Raw genomic sequence first — 13,763 nt, 5'->3', positions numbered from 1 at the left:
GTGAGTGTTCCTTTGCAAATACACAGACCAGGAATAGCCAACATGTGGCTGTGGTGACAGCTCCAGTGCCCACACCAGGCCAGGTGTTACATGACCAGCAATGAATTCCAGTGGTGGCACAGGAGCTCCTCAGTCTGGGAGAAGGTGGGTCAGAGGGGTGTGAGAAGCTGCTCATGGTTGGCCTTAGGATCCACTTGTGTGCACACAGAGTGCATCCCAGGCTTTGCTTTGCTCGCTCTTTATCTGTGGATATTTGGACAGGTGCCTCTATGCAAAGCAGCCAGGATTTGGTTCATAATCAATATCTGACATTTAAAATTCCATCCTTCCTTCCTCTTGAGTGTTGGAAATATGTATTTTATTTATGAACATAGTTTTGATACAATGCTCACAAAATTGTCAGTACAAGTAACTGCATCTGTCTATCAAACAGGGAGACAATTCAGGAACTTTAAATATTTGACAGTGTCCCTTCAAAACAACAGTATTAGAATAAATCCAACTAGATATTATACAGGAAATATTTTTTATTAAGATGTTTAGTATATGAGAAAAATTTAGGAAATAGAAGTTTTTTCAGAAATATGGAATTTTTGTTGCTCCTAGTGTTACTGAATGGGCTGTTATTCCTTGCAGCAGCAGGAGACTAGGAAAATCTAATTTTCTTAACCATTGAATCCCATGTGGAAAATTGGCAGCTTGCTTAAGAGTTATCAAGGGCCTTTATTTTCCCCCTCTTGCTGAAACAGCTGTTAAGACTTGAATGGATAGAAAAACATTAACACTGTATTCTTTAGAAAATATCTGCTCACCTCACCCTTCCACTGCAAATCTGCCTTAGTTTCTTACTTTGGAAATTGCCTATATTTTTTTACTTTAAAGAATGAACATCCAGTTTCAACTATTTCTTGAGCTGCAGCAGTATTTCTGCCTGCTCACACAGAGTTTAAACTTTGTATTTTAAACGTGATTTTTACAGGAGTTCACATCTTTGATTTTAAGATTTCTGTAGGAAAAATTGCTGCAAGTCACCAGGAGCACATTATTCTACAACCTGTTTGAAAGTAGTTTTGGCTGGTTTGTTGTCACAATATGTTGAAAAGCCATTAGCTTCTTTCATATGCTTTTTGATGTTTGTGGTCTTCTAATCCAAACCACTAGAAATGCAGCCAAGTTGTTTGGCTGCTGTATATGCAGAAAACCATTTCATATATCACTAAAATGCAGCCTCCTTTGCAGCACAGCGTGTCCAGTACTACAAAGCTAACTTGGCCACATGATTTTTGGACAAGGTACTCATTTACCTTTTTATTTACTCATTTTGGATTCCGTGCAGCCCAGAAAGCCAGTTGTGTCCTGGGCTGCTTCAGAAGCAGCGTGGCAGCAAGTCAGGGGAGGGGATGCTGCTCCTCTGCTCTGGTCTCTGTGTGCAGCTCTGGGCTCCCCTCCCCAGGGCAGCCCACTGAGATGATCAGAGGGATGGAGCTCCTCTCCTGGGAGGAAAGGCAGAGAGAACTGGGATTGCTCAGGCTGGAGAGGAGAAGGCTCCAGGGTAACCTAACTGTGGCCTCCCAACACCTGAAGGGAGCCTGCAGGAAAGATGGAGAGACTATTTGCAAGAGTCTGGAGTGACAGAACAGGGGAAAGGCTTCAAAAGAAAGAGAGCAGGTTTAGATTAGATATCAGGAAGAAATTCTGCCCTGTGAGGGTGCTGAGGCCCTGGCACAGGTTGCCCAGAGCAGCTGTGGTTGCCCCATCCCTGGAGGTGTTCAAGGCCAGGTTGGATGGGGCTTGGAGCAACCTGAACTACTGGAAGATGTCCCTGCCCATGGCAGAAGGTGGAACAAGATGATCTTTAGGGTCACTTCCAACACAAACCATTCTACGATTTATCATGAACCATGATCATTCATATCATGCCTTGGACAAATCAGTTATAAAGCTTTGGTGCATCCCAGATACTGGATCCAAGTGGAATCTTGTGACTCCTAGCATAAAAGCTTCTCTGAGGCACCCAGGACTTACATATGCGTTTAAAATTGTTGAACTTCATAAATTAGTCATTCATTTCTGCCTTGCTCTGTGCCATTCCTTCGGGACATTGTAAGGATATTGGTCCTGCCCAAGGACACAGCCTGTGAGTGGATTGGCACCTTCAGGATTTGCAGACTGGAGAGAAACCATTGAAACCTTTTGAAAGGGAGACTGATAGCCCCAGTGATGATCAGAACAACAATTCCTGCTTTAAACCAGGAATATCATCCTATTTAGTATGGATAAGTCCAATTAGTCTCCCCCTTCTATCAAGCAAACACATTCACCTTTTCCCTGTATTTCTTACTATAACCTTTTTGTCATGGCTTTCTGTCCACCTTCCTACCTCCAGCGTTGCACAGTTTATTTGGGGTGCAGGTTATTTGAGGTGCAGGCTGTGAGCATGGAAATGCTACAGTGCCTCTTGGAAAGCAAGGCTGCAGCAGGAGCTCAGCCAAATTATTAGAATAACAGAAAATGTGCACAGGGAAGAATCACAGGAAACCAGAGCTTTTTAAGTTCACTGCTCACCAAGCTGTTTATGGTTCATTTTTGCTAAAAAAAATCTAATGAGAAAAGTGTATACCCTGAGATTCTAAGACAGCTACAGTTTTTCTACAGTCCTGAATCTTCACAGGCACCAGTAAGATGTTTACTTGCAGTAGTTTGGGTTCTTTTCTGTTTAAATATCAAGCAGCCTTCAACAGAGATTTAAGTTACTTATTTAAGATTTAGTTCTAATATTTAAAGGCTGTGGGTTTTTTTCCCAGAGATAGAATTATTGTAATGTTTATACCATATTCCTTAATGTGAAGATAGGATCAGAAGTGAATGTCTGCTTATAAAAGCAAAGTAACGACTTCTGTGAGACTGATTTACTGCACTTGAAACTAGTCATTAAAAAATAAAAAATAAAAAAGAAGCAGCCCTGCAGTTTCTGTATTTTCAGATATTTCCAGGTCTTACTTTCCCACTATGGTTTTCACACAACAAACTCGGGCTTTCCCAGACCAGACAGATGTGGAATGTATCTGCTGGATTCCAAGGTCATGGAATTATCCCATATGAGATTCCTGGCACAGAGGTGAAAAACTTTAAGCACCATGAAACAATTGTTGCCATAAAGAATTATATTTTGGCAAGCGTAAATCATAACAGATGTACGGTTTCTAACAAATAAATTTGCAGTTGTGTCGTGCCCTGCCACAATGTGTACCCAGCAGTGGGGAGGATTTATTCATCTGACTTCAGATAACGCAAATATTTTTAGCCAGCATTTTAAAGTGGTGGATGCAAAGGCATGTGAGCTTTGTGGAGTTAAAAGTCCCTTTAAATGAAATGCCCGTTGAACAGGGGCTGGTTTTATTCCCAACTTGTGCTTTGCCACTGACTCCAGCTCAAACAGGAGTTCAAACCAGTGTAGTAGTGCTCTGAAACTGGAAAGAAAAGAGGTTTTTGCTGTTGTCTAGGTTACTGGGAAAGGTAGCGACAATAGTATTAAAAATAGCGGTTATGATCATGTACCACTCTCTTAAGTTCAGCTTCCAGCTTGGCTGGGTGGCACAGTACCTCGAAGTCTGTAAGGCAGCTGCCAAAAACGCAGGGACCTGCAGCCTGCTGGGATTTCCAGCTGCCAGCCCTCCCCTGTCACAGCGCTGGCATCGCTTGTCACGAGCGAGCGCCGTGCCCGGCGCACCCAGCCTGTCACAGGACTCACCCGCTGTGCTCAGGGACTCTCAGTCTCAGCTGGGCTCTCACAGCTTGCTGAGCTGCTGCCATATGGCCCTAATACTCATAAAGTTTGACATGGTTTAAGAAAAATGTGTGCACACACACAAACGGGCGCAGGTGGAGGAGGAGAGGACAGCAAAAGGTTTCTGACAGGGCCAGGGTGAACCTGAAGAGCACAGCTTGTGGCTGCCCTTTAAGTGTGCAGCCTGTCATCTGCTCCCAGGACAGGTTGGTTTAAAAAGAAAGCATAGAAATAAATCTGCATGAGAAGTAAAACATCTCCAATTAATAGCGGGTTGAGCTGCCCAGCAATCGCATGCAGCAGTCTAAAAATAAAAGACCTAAAAATAGAAGATAATTCACAGGAGACAATTCAAGGAGAAATGGACCCGTGGTATCAAGGAGTTTGGCATTGGATTTTTGTTTTTAGCTTTAAAAAACAGTATATTTAATCGCAGATTTGTGGTAAGTTACAGAAACTACTCCTCTGCAACTCTTTTGTGAAAAGCACTTATAAAAATCTGGGGCTTTGTGTTCTTCCTTATTACCCTGCTGGTTAGAGAGGAGGCATGGTCAGGGCATCTGATTTTCAGTCTCACCTGTTCAGTCTGTGGGCAGAACATTGACCTCCCTGTTTCCCCAGTGGTGGGAACAATCCTAATGACACTTCTGAAAGGTGAGGAAAAACTTAGTGGAAAAAGGCATAAACATCTGTCACTACTGAAACCAGGCAATGGGAATAGCAAAATCAACAAATAAGAGAAAAAACCCCCCCCTGATAGTTCAGAAGGCTGCCTTATTGAAATAAATGAGTGAAATTAATTGGTAATGATTATTTTTCCAGCACTAGCCTTGGCTCATCACATTGGAAACAGCCCAGTAGTCCTCGGTGGGGGCTGTTCCTTCCGTGCTGCTGTTGACATTTCAAGTCAGGGCCACAAACTGGCTCCGGTCTGGGCAGGATCCGCTGTGAGTTCTTGATGAGAGTGTACTTGAGATAGTGTCCTGTAGGTGAAATCAGTGTTTCCAGCCCTGCTGACACTCCTGGCACGCTCTGGAGCGTCTCTGCACAGATGCAGTTCAAAGCCTGTAGGTGGAACAGTGTTTGTAAACTCTTCCTGCCATGGTAACCTCAGAAGGGCACCTGGTCCTACACAGAACTGGGCTTTTCTGTAGGAAAACTCGACTTGAGTCTTAAATTACACAACCAGCATCTGAAGATTTATGATTTAAAAGCTCCTTAAGAAGGAAAAGAAAAAAAAAGAAAAAAGAAAAATAATAGCCCAATTGTTTCCTGCCCTAAATTGTTGCTCTTTGACATTCTAACCTAAGAGAGACCCCTTTGGCACCTACCCCTGCGACAGGCAGGAGAACTACAAAGTAAACTCCTTCCATAGGGATAATGAAGTCACTGCCTTAGGCACACTCTGCTATCACACCTGATAATCTCTTTAAAACACAGTGCGATTAATTATTAATTAGGAAGATGAATGTTGTCTAGAAAAGGAGTTTCAAAGGCTACAAATCTGAACTGCTTAGTGTTACCAGGATTTTGTTGATACCGAAAATGTTTGTCAAAGGCAGTCTGCAGCGACTCCTAATGTACCCAATAAACAAAATATCCTGAATAAACAGAGCCAGCAGGCACCAGGGCTCTGTACTCTGCTTATTTTTAACTGCACAGACATTATTTCCCACAGAGCTCCTACAGGAAGGGGACGTTCGATTTTCTTGATATCACCCAGTTGTGCTGGGGCAGCAGCATTTCCACTGGCCCTGCTACAGAGTTCCTCTGTGTTCAGGATCCATTTTTAATGGCCAGCTGACGTCAAAGATGGAAAGTTGGGTGTGTGATTGGGTCCCATCCTGACAGGGATGGAGGTGAAGTATTTTGCTGAGTCAAAGAGACTAAAATGTCAGCTAAGTCCTGCTCCTGTTAAACTCAATTTAACTTCCATGGGCAGTGGGTCAGGCTGCATATCCATGGGATAATGTTTCATAGGAAGCAAATGTCTGCTCCCTTTCTTCTTCCCACCAGCCATGGAGGACCTGACAGTGACTGCAGCTTTTGGCCTTTTCTCCCAACTCTTTCTCCAGCCCCACCAACAACCATTGCAGTGCAGTCACCTCTGGTGAATTCTGCAAAACCTGAAACCTCAGAAGTGATGTACGAGGGAGCATTTTCCTAAAAATTTAGTGAAATTTCAGATTAGCCACTATTTCTAGTCTATTTTAAAGCTGTGCAGATTTCGTTCCTCATTTGTAGCAGAAACCAGGACAACTGTATGTAAATGCCCTGAGTTGCTATGAACCCAGAGAGTAGAGAATAATATATAATAGTTTAAAAATGTACAGTTAAAAAATACTTTCAAACCCAGTCATGACTCAACCTTGAGTCCACAACCAGAATTGAAGTCCTCTTGCTTCATCCTTCTGGAAGACCATTAATGCCAGATAGCTCTTATATTAGGAAAATGAGTATTTTTGAAAAAGAGGTCTGATGGAAAGGAAAACAGTGTAAAAGCAACACGCACAGCCAATACTTTGTGATGGAAAAGAGTTTTCACCTGGATTTGGCCCCTCCATATAGTATGAGATAAATAATTTTATAATTAAATAATTGTAAGATTTTTAATAATTGTGGTCTATAATACATGTAACCTTTTAACCAGCTCATTCTTTCTTACCTGCATGAACATCTCATGAAGGTCACAAGGTTTTTAGTCTCACCACACCTTCTGATGAGGTGGGTGAAGCAACCTCCATGTTGCATGGTGTGATCTGAAGCAGAGGGCACAAAAATTGGGATAGTTCTTCATTCCTGAACAATCAGTTGATGGGAATTAGGCATCTTGAAGGATCTTCATGATTTTGTTTATGGAAGGTCTAAGGCAGAGAAACAATGGGACCCTGTGGACAGCACTCCATCATTAGTGGACCATCCTTATTCCTGTAGGTTAAATGTTACCACCCAAAAATGATGGGTGTTGTTTTATATTGCAAGTTCTGTGGAAGTCACTTGAACTTTGTATTGGCAGAAGTGTGTTGGTTTCTGCCCTTGTTTTTGTAGAAAGGTCTCTTTCATAAATCAAAGGTTGGCAAATAATAAAAATCCAAGATTATTTACTGGCTAAAGGAATATTTGCAGTGTCTTTGGCTACATAGTTCAAAGGATTTGTCTTCTTTTGGAAAGTAGCCCTAAAACTGCTGATCCTTAGCTCGAACATGAAAGCTGTCCCAGGAATGATGCTATCAGCAGTCCCTGAGGGCTGAAATGGCAGCTGAGGAGTGATGTGCTGGTGGTCTTCCAGGACACTGGGAGTGAGGACATTGCTTATGTCAGCACCACCATGTACACACAGGACCTGCTGTGTTACTCTGTCTTTGGGATATTGATAAACCTACACCTTGAAACACAATTCCCAGGAGGATGCAGTGCAGCCATACTGTTCCCAAAGGCTTAAAAGTAGTTTTCCCAGCCTCTTTTTGCACATGCTATACCCAGCATAAAAAAAATGTATGAATGTTTCCCCGGTTCACTTTTGACATGACAACTTGTGTAGGAGTCTCCAGTCTCATTCAGCTGTAATTTAAAACATCTGATTTGTAAACCCATAAAATTGAAGTTTATGCTGGAGTGACAGACACACCCTGGCCCTGTACCACTATGGGATATGTGGAAATCAGGGAAATCATTTGGTGTGCAGAGAAGTAAACCCCAAAGTTAGTAATTGGCAGTTTCATTCTTAATATATGCATGCCCCAATTGAATTTGCATAAAAATCAGAGTGCAAGATTTTCTCTCTATTCAAAGCAGACTGTAACTTCTTCCTGGGTTAATACAAACTTCAGGGTATGGTTGGTGCTCTTTAGTCCTGTCCAGTAGTGTCTTTCTACCAGGGCAGTCTGCAAAAGCATTGGAGGGTCACAGGGGATGAAAAGCCTCTCCATGGGAGTAAGGAGAGCAGCGCAGGCTGTTTACCCCTCAAGGTTTTCAGGATCCCTATAAGCTCCTTTGGCACTGGAGCCTGAGCTCACAAGCCCTGATTCAAAGCACTTAGTCAAGGTGAACAAGAACTTTATGGCCCCAGGCATGTTAAATCTGAACTGACATTAAAGGCATCTGCTGTGTCAGGAGCTGGAAGCTTCTCTGTCTTCAAGCAAAAACACTGCAGTGTAAACAAGACCTGAAATATGGTGGTGCTCAACCTAGAGGAAGAGAAATGGAGAACTTCCCAATCCCTGCTGGAGTTCATCCCTTTCTCTGGATCATGTTAAAGCTGTTCCTTAGTCCCTGCTCTGCAAAGATATCATTGAGTTGACTGCAGATTTGCTGCAAGAATATAGCCCTCAGGGCCCCTTCATTAGCTGTGCAGTGTGGATTTTCTGGAGCATGCAAGACCCTTCTCAGTGTGCTCCAAGATGAGGCAATTTTGAGTTTGTGAGGTTTTTTCTTCTGCATTTCAGAATTTGGTCCTTTGAACACACAAGATTCACTAACTTAAAGGACTCAAAGAGAGCTATCTGTGGGGAATTTTCCTGATCTCTGTGATAAACTCTCTTCTCTCCTTCCTTCAGTTTATTCCAAGTTTTCTTTCTTGCTCAGAAGCTGCTGCCCTCGCTGGCCACAGCTGCTCTCCCAGCCCTGGTCACAGCATTAGTTATGAGACTTTAATGACAATGTCTGCCTCTGCCTTTTGCTTGGTCTGGTTACTTCAGCATCTACAGAATGTTTTCACAAAGAAGCAGATGGTGGTAGGAGTAATTGGGCCGTAAAACAGCATTAACAGCTAAAAACGATTTTCACCAGAAAGGATTCTGCAGGCAGGGTGAGGGAGGTTCAGCTCTGTTTTCGTGTTTTCTCTCCCATACATTCACCCCTGCCCTGGCTGTAGGTGGTAGCTCTCTGCTTCCAGGAGATGAGCCCTGTCAGGTCAGTCACAAATATGAACAGTTGATGAATAACCCATTATAAAGTCACTTTTATGTTGACTCAGTGGACGTTTCCTGGCTTCAGAGAGAGGCAAGATAATGGCTAGCTTTGTAGAAAGAAAGAATCTCTAAAATGCAACATTTTTTTCCCTTTGTGACTTTTATTGCTTTGTACACTGACATGTCTGAGGGAGGAAAACAGGGCCTTGTTGCCAATAATCCACAGCGCTTGGCACAGACGGTCTTTAAAATCTGGCACTGGGATGAATATTAATTCAGTTGTTTTCCCACAGAAGCTACTGATTAGTCAAGGCCAAGTATCCCTGAGATGATTCATTAAAACCAACATCTGAGCCCACCTTCACTGAGCAGCTCTGCTTCTTGTCACCCCTGCAACAGGTGACTGAATGTGTAATGGAAGGGGTAACCAAAATCCCAGAACAGAGTAAAGATAAAAACACAGAGGAACCTCAAAGGCTGTGGTGCAATGGCTTCCCAGCTTTCTGGGCATGGAGCCAGGACAACTAGCCAAGGGGGCTCACACCCCAGGCAAGGGGTTCCTCCCATGGCTCAGAGCTGGTATCCTCATTCCTCTGTCACCATCCCCTCACTCCCAGGCTTCCCAGTTCCAATTGGCAACTGGTGGTTTGAAGAAGTGTGGCACTACTGTGGCAGTGGTGCTGTGGTGTCCCTCTGTCTGATGATGGGGGGTGACGATGATGGTGATGATGATGAATTCATGAGTCCCCCAGCATGTGGATATGCCTCTACTGGACGCCTGTGTGGTCTAGCCTGATGGTAGCTCAGCTGCTGTGGCTCAAGGGCAAGAATTTGAAGTCAGTATATACTATAAAACTTAAAGTTTTGCTCCTGTAAAGTCTTTCAACAAGAAAGGCTTAACAAAACAAGAAATCCCATTTTTTACTTCTTTGTGCAAAACCCATTTTATTTCACCTGAGTATTGCAGGGGTCTCCCTGCACAAAGCAAATTGCAGCTGGTACAATTTCTTTTGGCTTTTCACTGTGTTTACTGGCTCTCTCTATCTGAATCTTGACTTCTTCCATTTAATAACAGCATTTCTTTTACCTCAAGAGGAATACATAGGTACAGCACAGGTTTAATGCAGTCTGTATCAAAGAAATACTGAAAGGAAAGATTGTCTGAGGTACTGCAATAGGAGGATGAACAAAACGACTGAAAAGGTCTTCCCGTGTCAGACATCTATGATTTTAAATACTGAACGATCAAGACAAAGGCATTTCCTGGTGATTAATGATGGGCTGGGTGTAGTCATGTCTGGGCCTTAACCCTGGCCTCCTGTATATCCCTAGGAAATGCCCTGTGGCTTAGTTCTTTCTGCTGTTTTAAGCTACACTTGGCTTATGATTGATTGTCGTCTTTAAAAGTACCTTAATGTTTGTGGCTATTTTGGTGACTGCTCTAGACAGCTTTGTTCCTCTCTCCCGGGTCTGGGTGTTATTCCTAAACCCACAGTCCTAAACTAATATAAACATGTCTGAATAGCAAGAGCTGGGAAAACTCCAGGCATGTGTAGGGCAGTTTGATGCAGGTGTGTTATAAAACACAGCAACCTGCAGGTTGTTTGATATCAGTGGTGGCTGTAGGGATGATGCCAGGACCTCTGCCAGCTGGGCTGTGACAGGTGCTTTCCATCTCTGCTAAAATCTGATGTGCTGTTGAGAATGATGGCCAATAAGATGAATGTTATATTGACAATGTAGTGATGATCTCTGACAGTGCAAAGGTGCTTTTGGCAGCACTGCTCTCTTAAGGAGACTGGGTGAGTATCAGGGTGCAGAGCTTGTTGGTCTCTCATTGCGTTAGAGCTCCTTTGACCTTGCATTATAAATCCTAGCCCCATTCCCAATATGCTGGCTTCCTAAAGATCCCATGAAACCAGTGCAACTCCAAATGTACTGAGTCACAACCAAATTTAAAAAGCTGGATGTTTAAAAGGTTGCCAATTTGTTCTCAAAATCTCTCTCAGCAGCTCATTACCTTGGGCATTGCCTTGTGCTTTATTTATAGTGAATTCTAGTGGAAGTAGAAAAGAACCGACTTGCTCGAGATAAGCAAAGCAAACAGCCACCACTTCTGCAGTGAAAACCCGGGGCTGCTCTGGCAGCCTGTTCCCACCATCAAAACTGGCTCATCAGGAGGGATAGCTGAGAAGGGAGAGTTTTCCAAACTGGACCAAATTTGTTTGAGGTTTCATATCAGACGACTGAACTGATTTGTATTATACTTTTTTGAAGCTGAGGGTGAAGCATTGGCTGACAGGTCTCCCAGATTCACCAGGCAATCAGTGTTTCATAGAACAGTTTGGCTTGGAAGGGACTTTAAATATCAATTAGTTCCAGCTCCCAGGAATTTCCAGGAAATTTTCAGCTTTTGGCTCTCCTTAAATTAAGTTAAGGATTTGGAGATGCTCTCGGAAGCAGATATGATTAAATAAGATGCAACTTAATATCATTGTAGCTGTTATAGTGTAAGAACATGGCCCAGACAATGTTTGTAGACAGGTGAATGGTGGATTTTATTAGATTTACCTGAGGAAATAGGCAACCTGAAGACAGACATGTGCCCCAGAGCTCTCATCCCTTTTTCTAGCTCTCCTTGTTGATCTAATAAAATATATTACTTCCACAAACCTCATCTTGCCTACAATTAAATGAAATCCTCCCAGAATCATACTTTTAGTTCATTTCAGACCCGCTGCAGCTCCATCCAGTCCCTCAGCTTTGCCGTGGGAGCAGCAGCATGTTGTGCCACTGCCCAGCCCCTTCCTTCTCCTTTTGTAGTAACTGTGCAAAGATTTAATGAGGATTTGGGTGGCTGTGGAGCGAGGGGAAACTTATCTTTTGAACGTGTGAATTATGGAGTGTGCGGGTTAACAAAGTGAGAAAGAGCAAAGGTGTGTTCAGAGCTGCTGTTGATGGAGTTAATGGCAATCACAGATGATCAGCCTGACCTTTCCATCTCTAATTCCATACACTGCACTGCTCTTTCTGCTGGGTGGTGAAGAGGAAAATAAAATAGGCTAGAAAAACTTTCTAAGCTCAGAACTAGGATAAAAATGTCACATTTTGAGGCCATGGGGAAAAAACGTTGCCTGTGCTTTTTTAGAAAAAGCAGTAAGTAAAAAAAGAATGAAATAAAACTGGAAATATAAAGTAGTAACTTTCTGATTATGAAAATTGAAGTTATTTTCTTATAATTTTAATAATGTCTTCTTTTTAATAATTATCCTTTATCCCAGATGGAGCCTCACTATATTTTTTATTGATGGCTATATCTTTAAAATGGGTGGTTAGACCAACAAAACCAAACAATCAGTATGACTGACTTTTAAACCAAAAAGTTTCTAAACCAGTGCAGTTTCTCATCCCACCGCCTGCCCCTGGTGAAGCCCATCCTGCACTGCCTGTCTCATCCAGGGGTAACACGAGCTGCCACATTTTGCCTCGTGCTGCCTGGGAGTGATCCCATCTGATCCACTGAGCTGGAATAGAGGAAAAAAATACAGGATTTCAGTTTTTAGCACCATGAATCATACTTGCCTTTTGCAACCTGGCTCTTTAGGCCAACTGCTGGCTATAGGATTCATACTTAAATATAAAAACAGGGCTCCTGAAGCAATTAGTGCTTGTAAGTACCTGTAGGATAAGGCCTGGGAATCCCAGTGTTGGTCCAGATGGGCCACATTAGAATGTCTCCCTCATCTATCTGTAGGGTCTGAGAGTTTAAAAGTGAAACATCTATCAAAATCTCATTACTTTGGAGAGGATGGGAGCTCATGGATTATAAACCTTAATTTATTTTTTATATCTTAAATCATGGTGCCATATCTAAGGCATAAATTTTTGCAAAACAAACTGCTGAAGCATTTGGAAGGAGTTGAATAAACACTCCCAGCAGCGCTCCGGAGCAGTGCCAGAGGGAGCAGGCAGGTGCGTGGGGTGAGGATGGCAGAGAGGTGCTGATGGCACAGGGCTTTGGGAACTCCCACTCTTGTTGTTTTTGCAATAGGAGGCTTGTATTTACTCAGAGGAGAGGAGAGAAGGTTAATGCTATCAGTTTCTGGGAATACAGGCACTCCCCAGTGACTGAAAGAGAATATTCCTGGATCCCCCAAAGACCATAATTTCACTCCCAAGTGTCTGCTGGCAGAAAGACATGCCTGTCTGCCTTCAGTTTAATATCATCACAAAGGGCTGATTTATTTTATGGTGTCAACCTTCCCGACAGCCTTCAAGTTCGTGCTCTGTAGGGTTTGCTTGGTGGTGTAGGAGGCTGAAGTGGGTATCAGTGTACAAGGCAGCATTTTAAGTTGAGCAGCACTAAGCAGCCTGATCCTGCAAATCTAGGATCATGCAGCTTGTTTCAGAGATTCATCTTGCCAAGTTTTGTGTGTCATTTAAGGAGAAGTCTTTCCCATAGAGACAAAATGCATTTGGGAGTGAGAGTGATAAGCCCCTGAACCCTTGTTAGATAATGCCCTTACCTCCTGGGACAGGGCCCAGAGGATTTATTCAGTCCTATCATTTGTGGGAGGTGGGGGATCCTAAAGCACAATAAGGACAGAAAAAGAAAAAACTCTATCACAAGTATGTGACAAGTAAAATGAAGTTAAAAACCGCCACAAAACTTGGGATGAGGGCAAGGGTAGGGGGTCAACACTGAATTCATGACAACTTTATCAGATATATGGGTAATGAAGCACTGCTTCTGTATTATTTTATTTTGTATTATTTTATTTTGTTCTTTATTAATTTATTCCCGTATTATTTTTGCCCCATTTACACTGTTTGCCTACAACTGGACTCCTCCTCTACTACAGTCAGAATAGTGCTGATTCCAGAGATAAGAGACACAAAGTGAAGGTGATACAGACAGGCAATTATATAAAAACATCTTTGTTTCCCAGGGTGGACAGCCTTCCCCTGAAGGTCACTCTGACAATGTTCCAGGATGTACTTGTGGAGCTGGTGGCTGCTGCAGTGAGGGCCAGGCAGTGTAATCAGAGCTGACATCTGGGTGCTCT

General features: G+C 42.9%; 1 protein-coding gene across 3 annotated transcripts in view; it reads left to right on the top strand.

Annotated features, from left to right (window-relative positions):
- PRKAR1B (protein kinase cAMP-dependent type I regulatory subunit beta) overlaps positions 1-13,763 on the top strand; it is a 92,195-nt gene that overhangs the window by 73,526 nt on the left and 4,906 nt on the right. The gene's annotated exons all lie outside the window — the stretch shown is intronic.

The sequence above is a fragment of the Passer domesticus genome, chromosome 15, assembly GCF_036417665.1.
Source record: "Passer domesticus isolate bPasDom1 chromosome 15, bPasDom1.hap1, whole genome shotgun sequence".
NCBI lineage: Eukaryota > Metazoa > Chordata > Aves > Passeriformes > Passeridae > Passer > Passer domesticus.
Note: the sequence above shows the minus strand (reverse complement) of the source record. Positions and strands in the feature narration are given on the sequence as shown.